The sequence below is a fragment of the Mobula hypostoma genome, chromosome 27 (genome assembly GCF_963921235.1).
Source record: "Mobula hypostoma chromosome 27, sMobHyp1.1, whole genome shotgun sequence".
In the NCBI taxonomy this organism is placed as follows: Eukaryota; Metazoa; Chordata; class Chondrichthyes; order Myliobatiformes; family Myliobatidae; genus Mobula; species Mobula hypostoma.
Window position 1 is genome coordinate 12,421,157 of NC_086123.1, and position 19,001 is coordinate 12,440,157.

Here is a 19,001-nt window from a genome sequence, read left to right on the forward strand (position 1 = left end):
TTCCAGAACTGTTTGTCAGTGAAAATAGTCCACAGTTAGTTGCGGACGTCATTCCCACAGATGAATGGACTAAGACATGTTACATCTGCACTGTACCACCCATTACAAATGGCTTGGCAGAAAGGTTTGTCCAGAGTCTAAAGAACACACTGCGAGCAATGGCAGCAGAACACACTACACTTTCCGTCATCCAAATCATTGACATGTAACATTCCCTATACTGAACCCTGCCGAACAACACTAACAGCCAACCAGAAAAGGCCCCATTTATTACCATCCTTTGCTTCCTACCCATCAGCCAATCTTTTATCCATGCTAGTATCTTTCCTATAATACCAGGGACTCTTATCTTGTTAAGCAGCCTCATGAGTGACACCTTGTCAACGACCTTCTGAAAATTCAATTAAACAACATCCACTGACTCTCCTTTGTCTATCCTGCCTGTTATTTCCTCAAAGAATTCCAAAAGATTCATCAAACAAGATTTCTCCTTAAGGCACCATGCTGATCTTGGCATACTTTATCAAGTGCCTCAAAACCTCATCCTTAATAATAGACTTCAACATCTTCCCAACCACTAAATTCAGGCTAACTGACCTATAACTTCCTTTCTTCTGCCTCCCTCCCTTCTTAAAGAGTGGAATGACATTTGCAGTTTTCCAGTCCCCTCAAACCATTCCAGATTCTAGTTATTTTGAAAGGCCATTACAAATGCCTCCACAATCACTTCAGCTACTTCTGTCAGAACCCTTGATTGCAGTCTATTTGGTCCAGATGACTTATCTACCTTCATAGCTTTCAAAGTACCTTCTCCTTAGTAATAGCAACTACACCTCACTTCTGTCCCCTGACACTCTCGCATAGCTGTCATACTGCTCTGTGTTCCACAGTGAACACAGATGCAAAATATTTATTAAGCTCATCTGCCACTGCCTTGTCTCCATTACCACCACCCCAGTGTCATTTTCCAGCAGTCAAATATCCATTATCATCTCCCTTTTACTCTTCACATATCCAAAAAAGAAATCTTCTGGTATTCCCTTTGATATTATTGGCTAGATTATCTTCATATCTCGTCTTCTCTCCACATATGGCTTCTTTAGTTGCCTTCTGTTGGTTTTTATAAACTTACCAAACCCCTAACTTCCCACTAAATTTTGCTATAATATGCCCTTTATTTTAATTTTATGTTGTCTTTGAGTTCCCTTATCAGCCATGGTTGCCCTTAGAATACTTCTTCATCTCTGGTATATATCTATCCTTTACCTTCTGAATTGTCCCCAGAAGCACCAGCCATTACTGTTGTGCCATCATCCCTGTTAGTCTACCCTTCCTATCAACTTTGGCCAGCTCCTTTATGATGCCCCTGTAATTCCCCTTTCTCCACCGTAATGCTGATACATTTGACTTTAGCTTCTCCCTCTCAAACTGCAACATGAATTCGATCATATTATGATCACTGCCTCCTAAGTGTTCCTTTACCTTCAGCTCAATAATCAAGCCTGGCTCATTGCACAATACCCAATCCCGAATTGCCTTTCCCCTAATTTCCACAAGCTGCTCTAAAAAGTCACCTCATAGGCATTCTATAAGTTCCCTCTCTTGGGATCCAGCATCAACCTGATTTTCCCAATCTACCAATATTATCATAATATTACATTTTTACATGCTTTTCCTGTCTTCCATTGCAATTTATATCCCACATTCTGGCTACAGATCAGATGCCTTCATATAACTCCCATCATGGCCTTTTTAACCTTGCAGTTCCTTAACTCTACCCAGAAGGAATCTACATCGTTTGATCCAATGTCACTCCTTCTAATGATCTGATTTCAGTTTATTACCAACACTTCTCCGTGGATTGTCACCTTGTCGTGGTGGAGAAGCTTGTGTCGTCCTGTGATCCCAAGAGCAATGCCGTCTGGAGCTATGCTCCTGGTAGGGTCACCCATGGCGGTAAGGCCGAGGGTGAGGTCCCTGACAAAGAACAATCCAACCAAGACCTCAACGGTGGAACAGGCAGATGAAATTACTTCGAACTCAACGGCTGCGAAGGCAGATGAAGGCTGCAACAAATCCATCAGCTCCAGTCGTCGTGGTTTCCATGCCACTGGAATCAGTTGGTTGATTTGTGAAGTATCGTCTGCTTCTTGGAGTGCAACATCAAGTACATGTTAAACAAATACACGCACAGGCATCTCCACTCTGTAGGCCACTTCTTCAGAATGAAGACCATCATCCTCGACCTCGAGGGATAGCCACGACGACAACGATTACCAACAGAGCCAGCCCAACCCCTCTGCCTACCTGCCTGATTTTTCAATAAGGTGTGTGTTCTTGGATGTTAAACTTCCAACTGTTAAGTTCTTTCAGGCTCAACTCAGTTAACTCTCTCAGCATCATACCTGCCAATCTCTAACTACACTACAAGATCAGCTACCTTATGCTGCATACATTCAAATATAACACCTTCATTCATTACCCTTTTTGATTTTGTCCCTATATTACACTACAACTCATTCCACTGACTGCAATTTCTCCCTATCATCTGCCTGTCCTTCCTCACAGTCTCACTACATATTGCATTTAATTATATACCAACTGCCCATCCTTAACCTGGTTCCCAGCTCCCTGCCAACTTATTTTTAACCTTCCCCAACAGTTCTACAAACCTGCCCGCAAAGATATTGGTCCCCCTCAGGATCATATGTAACCTATCATTTTTTGTGCAGGTCATACCTCTATTTGGAAAGAATCCTCAGAGTGAAATACTGTAGAGCTAAACAGGGAGCCAATATTTTAGATCCAATTTTAGAGACAGGATTAATTAATCCTCTCTTAATGAAAGCTATAACATGATTCTAGTGTGGCAAAATTGCAAATTCAGTTGGAGAATTTATTTTGAATCTGATATCCTCAACTTAAATAAAAGCAGTTACAGTTGTATGAGATAAAAACCAGAAGATATTAAAACAGTTAGCACACCAGGCAGCATCTGTGAATTGAATTAGCTGAAGACTGGCTTCTGTCATGGTGGAGGTGTCATGAGGGAACTAAACTGGATCATCTATTTGATACTTCTGTCTCCATGTGGTTGCAAGTGTTTCATCCTTGTCCATCACACTCTTGTTGATATATATGTTCCCGAAGCCTTCTTCTCCCATTAGCTGTTTAATTGTCATTCATGACTAGATTTTGTAGGATCTGATTCAATAGTTGTGGGATTACTTAGCTCTACCTATTAAATGTTGTATATGTTGTTTATGATTTATAGAGCATGTGTAGCAACTCTAACAGGTTTGTACTCCATTACAGATCAATAGATAGATTTCCAACCTCTGGAAGGCATCAGTATTTTGATTACAATCCAAAAGCATTATGGCCATCTCGACTAATGCTAATTCTTTTAAAACTCCAAACAGCAGTTGGCGTAGTAGGATTCAAACTTGGGTTTCTAAATTGCTAATCTTCTGAATTATCAGTCTGGTAATTATCTGTCTTCCCTACTACCCCCAGAACTCAGCCTTGAGAGTGTTCATGAACTTCTGTCAATTAACATGAAGAGAATTGAATTTCCTGGACATTGCCAACAATGATAGTGGGGCTCCGAAAGGCTACGCTTCAAAAAGGTGGGAGATCATGAGCGGTGGGTTCTTGCTCTTGGACTCGCCGTGCGGCCGGGTGTTTTGATATCTCTGGGAGCAGCCCAGAAGACGTGCGCTCTTGGGGTGCAGTCCCATGGATGAACCACTTCCTTGCCGATGTCGCCGAATGAAGCGACGTAAGAGACCGAGATAGCAGATGGCGTACATTGCTATCGGAAGAGGTTTCCTGTACTAGGGTGATCCTTTCAATCTCTCTCTTTGATGGTGAGCGAGAGCCTGTTGGTCCTCGAGTCGGGGGACTCAGAGAAGCAACATGGAAGATTGCAGCATCAAAACAGCGAGTGGCTGGTCTCCCGCTCTCGTTGTTGCAGGAGTGATCTCTCTCTCCCTTGCTGGTGAGAGACAGCCTGTCTGAGATACCAAAGTGTTGGGATGGACTGTAGTTTTTGATGGACTCTAGATCAAAGTCTCTTTGGGGCTTTGCTATTGTTTGCATGGTGGGGTTCGGGGGGGGGGTTAGTGCTTTTCCTGGTGCAAGTGGGGGAGAAGTGGAAGGAGGAAGGTCAATGTTTTTACTGCTACTTGTGCGTGGGGTGGGAGGGTGGCTGATGTTTCTGTCATTCATTCTTTGGGGTATTTTCTGTTTTGTGGATGTCTGCGAAGAATAAGAATTTCAGGTAATACACTGTATACATTCTCTAACATTAACTTGAACCACTGAAGGACCCCCCTCACACAGGACACGCTCTCTTCTCATTGCTACCATAAAGGAGGAGGTACAGGAGCCTGAGGATACATATTCTGTGTTTTAGGAGCAGTATCTTCCCATCCTCAGTCAGATTTCTGAAAGAACAATGAACCCATGAGCCTATCTCACTACTTGTTTCTATTTTGCTCTTTTTGCACTACCTACGTAATATATATATATATAGCAATTTATAGTTTTTATAATTTTATGAATTACGTACTACTGCAAAACAACAAACTTCATGACGTATTTTATGCCCGTGATATTAAACCTGAGTCTAATTCTGAAAATCCCTGGCAGAAAATCAAGTGCTGACCTTCTCTTTGACATTTTCTTTGGCTTCTAAGGGGTCTAGGAATGAACACAATTTTGATCCAAGACTAATTAAACCCATCGTCAACTTTAGAGCATTGATTTTTTTTTATATGTATCAATGAACAGGAATTTCGGAGTCCTTGCCTCTTCCAAAAGAATTTGGAGTCTTCTTAGGAAATAGTGCATTAATGACATCTTAAAGAAATGAAAATTTAACCTTGTCATATACACTAAACTTCAAATAGTTCACCCAACTCAGTGGAAGCACAGGTTATTTATTATTCAATTCACTAAACTTCCTGTATGTGATAATTGAATTTTTGAATGTTTGCCTTGCTATTATACATTCTGATTTAAAAGTCACAGATAAGATGAATATCTAACTAGTTTTTTGACATTTATTGTAGCAAACAATTTGCTTATAGATAAAACAGAAATATTACTATAACCCTGGCTGAAGATCACTTATGTTTAAAGTCAATGAAACACTTCAGGTCTGTAAATACAACCACATGTTTCACAGTCTTGTTTTTCTTTCCCTTTCCTAAAAAAATATTAAAATCATACTTCATAACACATGTTGCTTTTGTATTTTTTCAGGGAAACACATAACCTTCTGCCAACTGGGCAGGACTGCAATCAAAGCATAGACTATGAACGTGGAAACCAGTGGCCTTAGATACCTTGAGGCCTCGGCCATCTTTCATGAAGCCGCATTAGAAATTCAAAGATTGTAAATCTTTTCAGGCACACCAATAGCAAAGGTCACAGTGAGGAGTTAAAGCAACTGCTCATGCAGTCTAAATTAGTAAACCCAGGCTTGATCTGACATCCCACTGCTTTCAAACATTCAAAAACCTGCAGCATATAATGTATTGAGTAATATAATTTTCAAAACTATCAAGGGTTTAAAATCCAAAACTCTGCTAACCAGCATTGCTATAAAGTAAATAGAGCAATATTAAACATTTAACAGTAACATATCCATTTTTCAAAAGCTGTCCAATTTTCTACCCACGATAGTGCTGGCCCATTATTGTGTTTATTTTTAAAATTTCTTTGAGAGCTCTGAACACTTCAGTTAAAATAATATTTATAATTACAGAAATATAATGAGATTATTTTAATGATATAGAATTAGGCCACTCTGCCCATCAAGTCTATGCCAGCTCTCAGAGCACTCTCATTAGTCCTATTCCCATACTCCTTCACATACCTATCAATACCACTGTGGATCTCCTCTCACCTGTCTATAACTTACCAATTAACCTACCTATCTTTGGGATGTGGAAAGTAACCACAGGGTTACAATCTCCATGCAGACAACACCCTACATTAGGATTCATCCCCAGTTGTTGGAGCTAATAAGCACTTAAAGCAGAATACTTGCATGAACCCCTGCTTCAAAGGGCACAAAGCTGGTTGTTTATCTGATTATGGAGTGTACAGAAAACGTGAGTTTCCATCTATACTGTTAGATGTTACCTCCTTAGGAAATGTTGATCTTGAGGTGTTATTTCTATGAAAAAACCCAAACTCATTTATAAAAAAATCCCCATCTAGTAGTAAACCTTTGAACTCCTCGACCCAGGGGTCTCTGGATGTCAACATTGTCAAATAAATTTGAGGCTGAGATGAAGAAAACTGTGGAGAGGAAGGGAATATAAGGATAGAGGTGGGACACAATTATGATCATATTGCATGATGAAACAGGCTTGAGGGGCTTAAATTCGACTCCAACTATTTCTTACACAATATCTCGAGAAATCAATGGTTAACATGTAAAGCTAACCTATATTTTCTAAAAATCTGTAAGTAGTAGGAAGATTATAATATATAAGGTTTGAACCTGAAACATTAATCTGTTTCCCACAAATGCTAAATCTACTGAAGGGTTATGGTTTGAGTTAGCTGAAGACAGACAGATTTTTGATCGCCAGGGGAGACGGGTTATAGCAAATATTGTCGGATATTTACTTGATAACTATATTGTTGTTTCTTCAAAGGTGTCCACACAGTTGCCAAGCTACTCAAGGGTAAGCAAAAGTGAATTTTATTTTTCTGAAATGTATGTCTGTTAGGCAAGTACATGTCCATAGGGAGTGTAATCTTGCATCCCAATTAAACAGCAATGATATTTGCAATGGTCATGTCAACAAATGGGAAAATATTGCTGTATTCACCAAAAGATAAAGACATGATGTAATATACCACACGCAGGTTCATGGTGTGGAATTTTGTTCTGACCAGTGCTATGATTAAAGATATCTAGAATTAAATGGTACTTGCAGTAGTCGCACCGAGAAAGACAGGAGATGCAGACAACATTGGAACACCATCATCTCCAACTTCACATCCATGCTGAGTTGAAGACGTACCTCCATTCTTTCAGCATCACTGAGTAAACAGCTTCAACTTCCTTCCTCAACACTATGGTACCTGGAGCTTAGAAAAATAGGGAAATTCTAGGCAGCTTCTAAAGTAGGTTACATGGTCAGCACATCATTGTGGGCCGAATGGCCTGTAATGTGCTGTAGATTTTCCATGTTCTATATTCTACTATCTTCTCAACATAGCCTACAGAAGTTGAAGAAGTCAGGTCAGCTACATCATCCCAAGGACACACTACATTTAGGTAAATTCAGAACATAATATATTCCAGTACTGTGAGTGATGGTTCCATCTGAGTAGAGTAGTTTTGTAGTATCTACACAATTAGTAATTTATTTCTCTTCTATTGTTAGTTGGAATAATATTCTTAACAAATAGTAAACAAGACACTGACACCTTGAGCTGTCTCTCATTTACGGAATTCTCTCCCAGCAAACAAAAGAATTGCTATTGAAATAATCAAAGCAAAGTGGCTTTAATAAAGTTTAGTGGAACCAGCCAGAGTACCTTGAAGTCTCACAGTACGAGGACAATGTGATTCATCTGTAGATTTTATCCTTACTTTCGTAAGTTATTGTGTGTCATGTCTATTATGTGTACTACTGTGCTTTACATCCTGGTTCGTTTTTATATACATTATATGATTATATACATTAAAAAATTAAAGGACAATAAACTTGACTTGAATGCAAAATATCAATTACAGCCTATCAAATTAAGGAAGGAGACAGAAAAATCCAAAGTTTGTACTGAACATGCAGAGATTATAGAATATTTTGGAATTCCATAAATTAAATGTTTACTTAAAAATTGTTTTTGAGTACATTCATTGCAACCTGCCAAAAAATATTATGCTTGATTCATACATTCTGGAAGCAGATAAGGGAATGACACAGCGTAAAAGAGCAAATGTCTGCTTGATTTTTAAAACAATGGCTGCCTGCAGCCTTGAAACTGAACTTTTAGAAACTGAGCACACAGCTGAGACTGAATCTCTAGGACACATCAACAGTCAAGTGAATCCATAGGAAATACGCGGTTCAGAAGACAGCTGTTTGTTCATTGGTATGCTGGCTGCATTCCAGCTGCCTTAGAAGGTGAAGCTATGTGACAAAAAGTTCAGTACAGAGTTGAAAGGATAAATGGTTCAAAGTCCTAGCAGGTACGTCAGAAATGAATGCTCCAGCAGATAAATGTTTAGATTTAACTTTGCCCACAGTTTTGATTGTGGGATAGTGGTAGGGTGTTATTACCATATTTAACAAAAAAAACAGGGATAATTTCTTCCTTAGTATGTACTCAGTGACCACTTTATTAAGCACATTGCTCATTAATGCAAATATCCAATCAGCTAATTATGTAGCAGCAACTCAATGCATAAAAGCATGCAGATGTGGTCTAGAGGATCAGTTATTGTTTAGATCAAACAGCAGAATGGAGAAGAATGTAATCTAAGTGACTTTAACTGTGGAATGATTGTTGGCGCCAGATGGGGTGGTTTGAGTATTGTGGAAACTGCTGATCTCCTGGGGTATTCATTTATAAGTCATTAGAGTTTACAGAGAATGATGTGAAAAACAAAATACATACAGTGAGTGGCAGTTCTGTGGGTGAAAATACCTTGTTAATGAGAGGGGTCAGAGGAGAATGGCCCAACTGGTTCAAGCTGGCAGGAAGGCAACAGTAACTCAAATAACCACGCGCTACAACAGTGGTGTACAGAAGAGCATCTCTGAACACACAACATGTCGAATCTTGAAGTGGATGGGCCACATCAGCAGAAGACCACAAATATACACATACAGGAAATATCTAATAAAGTGGCCGCCACGTGTATATTGTTAGCAGTTATTAAATAAAGAGGCCATAAACCTCGTATAATTTTCAGTCTAACTTTGGCCAAGATTCTACCCTCATTCTTCAGTTAACATCTGAGCAGTCTGCCTCTGGAGGTTATTCTAATTAACTTTTCAGACAGGATGTGCTCATTTGTATAGTTTTACTATAATGAGGAAATTCCTGAATTGAGTGCATTTTTTTTTACTAAGGAGGGAATACTGAATAGATTTGCACTCCCCTAGGCAGGATTTGTTCAATTGTAAGAAGAACTTAAACCTGTTAGAAGGCTGCTTTGGTTGTGGGGAGGAAAGAAAAGCACAATTTGTATTGATTGATAGCATTAAGACCATAAGACATAGAAGCAGAATTATGTCCTTGGGGCCATTAGGTCTGTTTCATTATTTGATCATGGCTGATTTATTATCCCACTCAACCCCATTCTCCTGACTTCTCCCTATAACCTATGACGCCCTTACTAATCAGGAACGGATCAGCCTTCGCTGATGATACATCCATTGTTGGCATAATCTCAGATGGAGTCGAGAGGGTGTACAGGAGCAAGATATACCAGCTAGATAAGTGGTGTTGCAGCACCAACCTTGCACTCAGCACTGGTAAGACAAAAGAGCTGATTGTGGACTTCAGAAAGGGTAGGACAAGGGATCATGAATCAATCCTCATAGAGGGATCAGAAGTGGAGAGAGTGAGCAATTTCAAGTTCCTGGGTGTCGAGATCTCTGAGGATCTAATCTGTTTTCATTATATTGATACAGCTATAAAGAAGCCAAGGCAGTGGCTGTATTTCATTAGGAGTTTGAAGAGATTTGGTTTGTCATCTAAGACACTCAAAAACTTCTACAGATGCATCATGGTGAGCATTCTGACAGCCTGCATCATTGTCTCGTATGGGGGGGGGGGGGGGCTACTGAACAGGCTTGAAAGAAGCTGCAGAAAGTTGTAAAATTATCAGCTCCATCTGAACAGGTACTAGCCTCCATAGTATCTAAGACATCTTCAAGGAGTGATGCCCTCGTTACCATCAGGGAGGAGGTACAGAAGCCTGAAGGCACACACTCAGCAATTCAGGAACAGCTTCTTCCCCTCTGCCATCCGATTCTTAAATGGACATGGAACCCATGAACACTACCTCACTTTTGTTATTATTTGTTTTTGCACTTTTTAATTTAACATGCATATATATACTTACTGTAATTGATTTACTTTTGTTTTTCTGTATTATCATGTATTGCATTGTACTGCTGCTGCTAAGTTAACAAATTTCATGACATATGCCAGTGATATTAAACTCGATTTTGATTCTGATTGTGGCAATGAACTCCACAGATTCATCTGCCTCTGGTTTCCTTCTTCATCCTGTCCAGCTTTAAGTTAGGTGAGGCCTAATTTGGAGTATTGTGTGAAGTTTAGGTCACATAACAGGAAAGATGTGAGGAAGGTTGAAAAAGTATAGAGAAAATTTACAAGGATGTTGCCGGGTCTGAAGGACCTGAGGTATATGAAAAGTCTGAATAAATTAGGAATTTATTCCTTGGAATGTAGAAGATTGAGACAAGATCTGATAGAGGTTTACAAAAATATGTGGGGTATAGGTAAGGTAAATGCAAGCAGGCTCTTTCCACTGAGGTTGGGTGCGACTGCAACTGGAGGTCATGGGTTAAGGGTGAAAGGTCAAAAGTTTAAGGGGAACATGACAGGAAACTTCTTCACTCATAGGGTTATGAGAGTGTGGAATGAGCTGCCAGTGCAAGTGATCCATATGAGTTCAATTTCAACTTTTAAGAGAAGTTTCGATAGCTGCATGGATGGTAAGGGTATGGTGGGCTATGGTCCCGGTGCAAGTCGATGGCAGTAGGCAATTTAAATGGCTCAGCACAGACTAGATGGGCCAAAGGGCCTGTTTCTGTTCTGTACTTTTCTATGACTGTATGACTCAATTTACCTGCACCCTTGTCTATCTTTTCAAATGGATGCAAGACATCCCAAATTATCCAAGCACAGTACCCTACTCTCTTCTATCCTGGGCAGTGCATGCTCTCAACCAGCATGAGCTGAAACCAATTAACGTCTCATTTTTATTTTATTGATAATTATGAGGCCTTGTAATACTCAAATTAACTAACCTATGCATGTTATTATAAAGTACTAAACTTAAGAAATGTCAGCACTGGGGAACATTCTATAGAAGTGAAAGGTGCTACTTAGATGCAATTTTCTTTCCAGTTCTTATACAGTAATGATTTATATACAAATAAAGAAATCAACATCAACTGTTACAGTACACTTGTGTTATCACATCACTTATATCTCACTGTGATCTGATAAGACTTTATGAATCACTTGATAAATGGCAGAACAGTTAGTCAAAATGATTATCTTCTAAGCACCACAGAAGATCAAATTGGATTTCATGTTGGTTTCAAAAGTTAAATGAAGAAAATTACGCGTGAACTTCAATGATTGAAAATAAAAAAGCATTCCTTATAAAGATCCACTTTATATCTGGGGCAGGTTAAGATCCAGGCTTTCTGAGCAAGTTACCCAGGATTTATGATAACACGGCTGCTTCAGATCTTCAGATAGAGAGAAGAGCTGGTGCTTTGAGTAATTAGCTACATATAATACTCAGGAGTATTGCATACAGCAGTTGTAGACAGGAAGCCTTTAACAGACTCAAATTTCAGTGTAGTCATTAATTAAAACATTCTGAGGCTGGAGAACCAGTTTAATTCATTGTTTTAATGAAAATAAATGCCAAGTTTTTCTTCCAAATGATACAATCATTTCAATTAGAAAAACAATACATTTTGAAATATTCATTGAACCAAATGAAAATTTTGAACCATTATTGAAAGCATACTTGAATGCCAACACAATAATTAAGCATTGTTGGATGTATTTGATGATCCTAGGGCAATGGGAGGGGTGGCTGCTTCATATCTGATTCAATTATGTGAGATGAAAGAAGTAGATGTCACAACACATTAATGATTTTTCAACCTTTAAAGGTAAATATGAATCATGGAACAGATGATCCTGCTTAGTCAAAGAAGCCAAACTGCAAGCTGCACTGCCTTTTGACCTCATAATAGACACTTTGCATGCAGATCTAAGCTCCGGAAAACTGAATACGACATGCACTAAAGGACAACACCGACTCTTGTGTAATTAGAATTTGATGATTTAGAGTGAGAGACTAAAACAAGTTCAATAATTTTAAATTATCATTAAAAAAAACAGAATTGAAATTCAAGACCTGCTAATGTAAATTAGGTGTGAAAGAGCAAGCTGATAAAATTAAATTATGTTTAAAATCTGTCTGGTGCAAGGTGTTCATTGAAATTATTTAATAGCCCATTATGACCCCTATCCAACCATAATTTGGAGATTACACAATAATCATCCAGTAATTGTGCCAACGAAATTGTTACACCTGATGTTTGCTGAAGCTTTTGTGAGCAGCAGAACATCAAGAAAAAGGGAGGGACGGAGAGTGAAAGGGAGGAGGCGGCTGGATTTATTTTACAGCCAATTCAATACTTCCACACCTGTTGGACCCTTCGAATACTGCAAGCACTGCTTAACGTACAGTGAGAAATAACTGAAGAGGATAAGAGACGTAATAGGAATAATAAAGTCCATATTCTTCAATAAAAATGCCTACAAATATAACTCTAACTGTCTAGATGTTTGGGAAGTAAAATCAAAACTTGCAGATGCTGGAATTTTGAAATAACTGCTGGAAGCATTCAGCAGGTCAGGCAGTGTCTGTGGCAAGAGTAACCGAGTTAACAACACAAGTGAACCCACAGCAGTTTGCTGGGATTTTCCAAATTTCCCTTCAACATAATTCCGCTGGAGTGTGAACATGCTGAGCTAGGAGATGTACCCAGTAGCCAGCCAGCCCCTTTCTGGGGAATGACTGAGTTTACATTGTTTTCTAATTGATTTCAGCTCAATGCCTGTCATTATTCTGGAAGGCTTTTGTTTAATTTTAAATAAAGACAGCAGTCTATTTAACATTTAACAGTGTTACAACACGTACCCAACCACAGCAGCTCCCAAGGTTTAGATACTCAAGCTCTCCGGAATATGGACAGCTGGCGTGGCCCCTTAAAAGATTCAGGCCGCCCTGTTTTGGTGCCAGGATTTAATATTTGAAGAGCACCTGAACTGAAGATCGGTGCTCAATCGTCAGCTCAGTTTTGGATTGTAGTCTAACATCCAATTTAGAACCCTGTCTTCATTTCTGTCTTGTATCATGCCTCAATGCTTGTCTTGGATACTCCAGCACTTGGGTCCTTACCATACCCACCTATTTACAGATACTTTATTGTCGCCAAACAATTAGTACTAGAACGTGCAATCATCACAGCGATATTTGAATCTGCGCTTCAAACTCCCTGATTACAAATATTAAATATTAAAATATTAAATAGTTAAAATTAGTAAATATTAAAAATTTAAATTATAAATCATAAATAGAAAATAGAAAAATGGGAAGTAAGGTAGTGCAAAAAAACCGAGGGGCAGGTCCGGATATTTGGAGGGTATGGCCCAGATCTGGGTCAGGATCCGTTCAGCAGTCTTATCACAGTTGGAAAAAAGCTGTTCCTAAATCTGGCCGTACGAGTCTTCAAGCTCCTGAACCTTCTCCTGGAGGGAAGAGGGACAAAAAGTCTGTTGGCTGGGTGGGTCGTGTCCTTAACTATCCTGGCAGCACTGCTCCGACAGCATGCGGTGTAAAGTGAGTCCATGGACGGAAGATTGGTTTGTGTGATGTGCTGCGCCATGTTCACGATCTCCTGCTGCTTCTTTCAGTCTTGGACAAGACAACTTCCATACCAGGTTGTGATGCACCCTAGAAGAATGCTTTCTATGGTGCATCTATCAAAATTAGTGAGTGTCTTAGGGGACAGGCCAAATTTCTTTAGTTTTCTCAGGAAGTAAAGGTGCTGGTGGGTCTTCTTGGCAGTGAACTCTGCTTGATTGGACCAAGTCAGGTCATTTGTGAAATTGACCCCAAGGAACTTAAAGTTTTTGACCTGTTCCACTTGCACACCACCGATGTAAATTGGGTCGTGCGGTCCACTACTCCTTCTGAAGTCAACAACCAATTCCTTTGTCTTGCTGATGTTGAGGGATAGGTTATTGTCTTCGCACCATGCCACCAGGTTCTTAATTTCCTCTCTGTACTCAAACTCATCATTACCCGAGATACGACCTACAATTTTTGTGTCATCAGCAAACTTATATATTGAGTTTGATGGAAACTTGGCCACACAATCATGGGTGTAAAGTGAGTACAGCAGGGGGCTGAGTACACAGCCTTGTGGGGCACCGGTGCTCAGAGTGATTGTAGAGGAGAGCTTCTCCCCTATTTTTACAGCCTGGGTCCTGTCTGTGAGGAAGTTGAAGATCCAACTGCAGATCTAAGTACTAAGGCCCAGGTTCCAGAGCTTAGGAATCAGTTTATTTGGAATGATGGCATTAAAGGCAGAGCTGTAGTCAATGAAAAGGAGCCTTACGTATGCATCTTTATTCTCCAGGTCTTTATTCACCTATGTCTCTTGTCACAGTATGATTGAGCCAACTTGGACCCAGTGGGGTATCAAAGCCTTTTGACAGCTGTGGCCAGCCATAGCAAGAAAATTACAAGACAGAGCCTGGAGAGACACGGCCTCCTTGGCACAGTGAGCCATCTATCAAAGGGAGAAAGCCTGTAGAGCCAATCCACCTTCCAACCCTGGAGAGGTTCAGTGGTGACCGGGTTCTTGACACGGCTCCCTTCCTCAATGCTCGCTGGTGCTCGCTCGCTGGCCCAATTCCCTATGGAGGGCATAAAGTTGGCCTTCATGATCTCTCTCCTGACCGGGAAAACCCTGGCCTCGGCCACCTCGCATTGGGAGCGAAGGTCAGAGATTTGCTCGGATTCAGAGGAATTCATGGCCGCCGTGAGGAGAGTATTCCTTCATCCCGCCGGAACTAACCAAGCCTCGGACCATCTAATGAAGGTCCGTCAGGGCAGCCAGTCAGCATCCGACTACGCCACTGACTTTCGACTTTGGCGCAAGAGATTGGCTGGAACAGGGAGGCCTTGGTCACCCTGTATTGCCACGGACTCCGAGGCAAGTTAAAGCATACCCTTGCCTTGGGGGAGCCAGTAGAGGACTTAGAGGCTCTGGTTGATCAGTACATCTGCCTTAAATAATCACCAGATGGAACGAGAGAGGGACAACCTCAAGAGGTCGAAGAGTCCCAATCAGAGCCCATCCTCAATGCATCACAGTTCATGCTCCAGCCTTGAACAATGGCCAGCTCGTCTCCTGCTCAGGTTCCAGCGTCAGCATCGAGATGCCTGCGATTACTGCAGGGAAGCAGATCACCCGCAGGCCAAATGTCCGAAACTTCATCTGTAGGCAAACTGTTGGGAGAATGGTGACAGAAACAGTCTGCTGCTCCCAACCTCACAGATTTTGGTGGCACGCTGAGGGCAGAGATCTCGTGTGGTAAGAACCGATGAGAGGTGAATGCTTTTTTGGACTCTGGGGCAGCTGGAAATTTCCTGGACTTGGGGACTGCCATGTCTACAACTGTACTGGATGGTTGCCTGTTTGGTTCTGGGCAGATCCAGTAGCAGACATTGGTCTTGAAGATGGGGATAGAGGACCAGAGGACATTGGTTTCTATATCATTGATTCTCCTCACATTCCCCTGATCCTTGCGCATCCTTGGCTGTTCCAGCATAACCCTTCCGTGAACTGGAAGGAAGGGAGGATCATTGCATGGTCAAGTCATTGCAAGAAGGTATGTCTTCAGCTTGGTGTTCCAAACCTCAGACTCTCCTGAAACCAGCAGCCACCAACAGGGCAGACTTCTGTTCGGAGTAACCTGGAGCCTTCAGGAAACCCAGTCCTGCTTTCAAGGGCAGACAAGCTGGCTCCAACCAGGAAGTCCATGTAAATATCGACCCTGTGCCGTCAGAGGTGCACTGGAACTAGAGAGAGAGAAGCTCTAGTTCAGGACTATGCCAAGGACGTGCCCAAGCAGTTTCCATTTTGGTTGCAGCTAAGCCAAAGGGCTCCAGTTGCTAAGGGGAAGGCTCCAAGATGGAGAGCCTTGGAACCTAGTCCAAGGAGCACAAGGACCATTTGTCACTGCCGATGTCTGAGGATACGGACAAGGATTTGGACTTTGATTTGGCCTCCGTTTTCACTAAAGACTATGGAGGAGACTCAGCCAAATCACCCCCCTACTTAAGGAACATTAGGAGTCATCCTCGGAGGAAGGTTCAGGGTAATTGCGGCACCCAATCCAGTAGAAATTCCTTCTGTCTACAAGGATTTGGAAGAGATCTTCAGCAAGGGAAAGGCTTCGACTCTTACCCTACACCAACCCTATGACTGTGCAATAGAGCTACTGCCTGATACTTGTCCTCCACGGGTTCGATTATACACACTCTCAGGCCCAGAGAGAGGCTCTATGGAGGAGAATATAAAGGAGGCTCTTGCCCGCAGATTCATTCAGCCCACCACCTCTCCAGAGGGCACAGGCCTCTTCTTCGTACAGAAGAAGAATTGTAGTCTGCAGCCTTACATTGATTATAGGGGGCTGAATCACATTACAGACAAGAATCATTACCCTCTTCCACCCAGGAGCACTTCCTTTGACATTCTCCAAGGGGCAAGAGTATTCTCGAAGTTAGACTTGCAGAGTGCCTACAATCTGGATCGTACAAAGGAGGGTGATGAGTTGAAGACAGCATTCAACACCCCGACAAGGCACTGTGGGTATCTACTCATGCCCTTTGGCCTTATGAACATGCCAGCAGTTTAAGGCCTTTATAAACAGCGTGCTCTGCGATGCTCTCCATAAGTACTCTTTCGTCTACTTGAACGACATCCTAATCTTCTAGAAGTCCATGAAGGAGCACGTCGCTCACATCAGAGATATCCTAAGGAGGCTTCTTGATCATGCACTTTATGTCAAGCTGTAGAAGTCCAAATTTAAAGTAACCACCGTTTCATTTTTGGGTTTCATCATCTCTAATGGCAAACTCAAGACGGACCCTAGTAAGACACAGGCAGTTTGAGATTGGCCACAACCATCCAGTGTGAAAAAAAGTCCAACAATTCTTGGGATTTGCTAACTTTTACTGAAAGTTCATCAGAAACATCAGCTCACTGGTTCTCCACTGACAGCAATAACCAAGAGATCCATGGGCCCTTTTCTTTGGACTACTGAAGCAGAGTCTGCTTTCGCAGAGCTCAAACAGCAGTTCATGACAGTTCCCATTTTGGTTGCACCCAGCTTGGACCTTTCCTTCATCATGGAGGTGGACATCGGAGTGAGTGCACTGTTTTCTCAACGGACAATAAATTCCACCCGTGTGCATTCTTTTCCAGGCAGCTATCCCCAGCAGAGGTGAACTACAACATCAGAAATAGAGAGCTGTTGGCTTGGGATGAATGACGTCACTGCCTTGAGGGGGTCAAGAACCCTTTTATTGTATGGACAGACCAGCAAACCCTGCCTTATATTCAGAAGGTAATGACATTGAATTCTAGGCAAGCCAGGTGGTCTCTTTTCTTTAGCCGTTTTAATTTCATCCTGACCTATTGACTGGGGTCAAAGCACCAGAAACCAAATGCCTTGTCCTGTCAGTTCCATGAACTCAAATGAGGGGAGCAGCCTACCATTATTTTGCCCCAAGCCAAGCTGATAGCAAGGGGAGATTCCTCAGAATGGCCCTCGGGATCAGCTGTTCATTCCTAGTTCTGTCCAGTCTCAAGTTCTTTAAGGGAGGCATGCATTGAGAATGACCTCTCACCCAGGGATTATCAGGACCCTCGAGTGAATAGGAGAGGCCTGAAAAGGAGAGGGAGGTCCGTCAATACTTGCAGACATGTGAGGTGTGTGCCTGGAACAAGAAGCCCCACCCCTAACCTCAATGGTTCCTTCACCCTCTGCCTGTTCCGGACAGACCATGGGCTCACGCCTCCATGGACTTTGTCACGGGTCTTCTTCCTTCCAAGAGGAAGACTGTTATCATGGTAATTGTGGATCATTTTTTGAAGGCCTGCCTTGGACAAACTACCATCTGTGGCAGAGAAGGCCAAAATTGTCCTGCACCAGGTTTTCATGATCCACTGTTTTCTGATGGACGTTGTGTCGAATCACGGTCCACAATTCACGTCATGCTTTTGGAGGGGATTCTGTAAGCTGATTGGGGCAATCCAATGGCCAGGCAGAGCGTGTGAACCAAGATTTGGAATGAATCCTAAGATGCCTGGCCTCTGAAAGACCATTCGATGTGGGCAGAGGTGCGACCCCTGTAAAGATTTGGGCTGCCCCCTAATTGGTATCCATGTTTTGGTACCAGGATTTAATATTTAAAGAGCATCTGGGCTGAGGTTCAATGCTCAATCATCAGCTCAGTTTTGTGTGATTGGGTCACACAATTGGAAAGACCTTGTGCTGAGAGGGTCAAAATGAAAATCAGGTTCATGATCACTGAAATACAGTATGAAATGTTCTAAAACATTGAGTGTGTGCCTTTATGCTTTTGTACCTTCTCCCTGATGGTAGTAATGAGAAGAGAGCATGTCCTGTTTGTTGGAATCCTTAATAATGAATGCTGCCTTCTTGAGATGTCCTTGATGATGAGGAGGCTGGTTCCCACAATGGAGCTGGCTGAATTTACAAAACTGTACAGCTTTTTCTGACCTTGTGCTGTGGCCCTGCCACATCAGAAGGTGATGCAAAAAGTTAGAATCCTCTCCACAGTACACCTGAAGAAATTTGCTACAGCCTTTGGTGATATACCAAATCTTTTCAATCTCCTAATGAAATATAGCTGCTGGCATGTCTTCTTCTTAATTGCTTCAATACGTTGAGCCCAGGATAGGTCTTTGGAGATGATGACACCCAGGAACTTGAAACTGTTCACCCTTTCCACTGCTAACCACTTGGTAAGTCTAGTGTGTGTTCCCTTGACTTCCCAGTTCTGAAGTTCACAACAAAATTCCTTGGTCTTACTAACATTGAGTACAAGGTTCTTGTTGTGGCATAATTCAATCAGCCAA

General features: G+C 41.6%; 1 long non-coding RNA gene across 1 annotated transcript in view; it reads left to right on the plus strand.

Annotated features, from left to right (window-relative positions):
• The window catches only part of LOC134338637 (uncharacterized), a 59,223-nt gene that overhangs the window by 8,968 nt on the left and 31,254 nt on the right, over positions 1-19,001 (plus strand). Inside the window, exons 2-3 of the long non-coding RNA XR_010016272.1 lie at positions 3,517-3,629; positions 6,675-6,704. This is a non-coding gene — a long non-coding RNA (uncharacterized LOC134338637). The remainder of the gene's footprint in view (positions 1-3,516; positions 3,630-6,674; positions 6,705-19,001) is intronic.